We start from the raw sequence: 2,236 nt of genomic DNA on the forward strand, positions 1-2,236 counted from the left end.
AACTGAATCCCCCAAAAACATTTTCACTGCATTTCAGCCCTGCCACAAAAGGACCTACTGACATCATGTCAGTGATTATCTCGTTAACACAGGTGTTGACGAGAACAAGGCTGGAGATCACTCTGTCATGCTGATTGAGTTCGAATAACAGACTGGAAGCTTCAAAAGGAGGGTGGTGCTTGGAATCATTGTTCATACTAAAACTCTTTAACATCATCCTTAGCTCTGGTATCTTCCCCAATAGTTGGAACCAAGGACTGAACAACACAATCCACAAAAGTGGAGACAAATTTGACCCCAATAAATACTGTGGGGGCTGTCAACAGCAACCATGGGAAAATACTCTGCATTATCATTAACAGCAGACTAGTTCGTTTCCTCAGTGAAAACAATGTACTGATGTTAGGGTTAGGCGCAGAGGCTAAAGGACAATGTATTTATTCCGGTGACAGAAAGGTCACGCCAAAACACTAGGAGCAAACAATGACCGGCCCAAAAACAGGACACAAACAGTCCGGAGAAAATACAAAAATAACACATCCACAAAACAAACAGAGAAACAAGCCCGCACAAAAGCAGGCGGGTTTAAATAGCCGAAACAAGAAACAGGTGAACCAATAAGACAAAACCAACCGAAAAGTAAAAGGGGATCGGTGGCAGCTAGTAGACCGGTAACGACGACCGCCGAGCGCCGCCCGAACAGGAAGATGAGCCACCTTCTGTGGAAATCGTGACAGTACCCCCCCTCTCCCGACACGCAGCTCCTGCAGCGCGCCGACACCGGCCTCGAGGGCAACCCGAAGGCGAGGCGCAGGGCGATCCGGATGGAGGCGATGGAAATCCCTCTGCAGTGACGGATCCAAGATGTCCTCCACCGGTCCCCAGCACCTTTCCTCCGGACCGTACCCCTCCCAGTCCACGAGGTACTGCAGGCCCCTCTCCCGGCGTCTAGAGTCCAAGGGGTGGACATGTTCTGATGTCCAGAGCGGGCGGAGGGACCTCCGGCACCTCACCTTCCTGCTACCGCCGGCCTGAGGAGAGACACAAGAAACGAGAGGTTAATACGATAGTAAGAAGGGAGTTGTAACCGATAACACACCTCGTTTATCCTCCTCAGGACTTTAAATGGCCCCACACACTGTGGCTCCAGCTTCCGGCAAGTGTTAAGTGATTCCTGGACGGCCCTCAAGCGCTGCACCCACTCCTCCACCGCAGAAGCCTCGGTCTGGCTCTGATGCCGCGGTGCCAGGACCGGCTGGTAGCCCAACACGCATTGAAATGGTGACATGTTCGTGGAGGAGTGGCGGAGTGAGTTCTGAGCCACCTCCACCCATGGGATGTACCTCGCCCATTGTCCTGGCCGGTCCTGGCAATACGACCGCAGAAACCTACCCACCTCCTTGTTCACTCTCTCCACCTGCCCATTACTCTCGGGGTGATAACCCGAGGTCAGGCTGACCGAGACCCCCAGACGCTCCATAAACGCCCTCCAAACTCGGGACGTGAACTGGGGACCCCGATTAGAAACGATGTCCTCAGGCAGTCCGTAGGGCCGTAGGGAGACCAGGCAACGGGAGGAGATGGCAGGACATAGAAAACCGATCCACGACCAGGATCGTGGTGTTCCCCTGAGACGGGGGGAAGATCGGTAAAGAAGTCCACCGACAGATGAGACCAGGGCCGTTGTGGAACGGGGAGGGGCTGTAACTTCCCTCTAGGCAGGTGCCTAGGAGCCTTACACTGAGCGCACAACTAGTAGACCGGTGACGATGACCGCCGAGCGCCGCCCGAACAGGAAGAGGAGCCACCTTCGGTGGAAGTCGTGACAACTGAGCAAATGTCAAAGTAAGTATTCACCCTAATAGACAAACAAACGCACCAAAAAAAGGCAGTCTTCTCATACTTTGTTGATTTAAAAAAAGGTTTTTGACTCAATTTGGAATGAGGGTATGAGGCATGAGGGTCTGCTATACAAATTGATGGAAAGCGGTGTTGGAGGTTAAAACATACGACATTATTAAATCCCATGTACACATAATTGGTAAAAAAGACACATTTCTTTCCACAGGGAGAGAGAGAGAAGAGAGAGAGAGAGAGAGAGAGAGAGAGAGAGAGAGAGAAAGGGAGAGAGAGAGAGCAATAAATAGCGAGAGAGAGAGAGAAGAGGGCGAGAGAGAAGAGAGAGAGAGAGCGAGAGGAAGAGAGAGAGAGAGAGAGAGAGAGAGAGAGACAGAGA

This window comes from Oncorhynchus mykiss, chromosome 21 (assembly GCF_013265735.2).
Source record: "Oncorhynchus mykiss isolate Arlee chromosome 21, USDA_OmykA_1.1, whole genome shotgun sequence".
Classification (NCBI taxonomy): domain Eukaryota; kingdom Metazoa; phylum Chordata; class Actinopteri; order Salmoniformes; family Salmonidae; genus Oncorhynchus; species Oncorhynchus mykiss.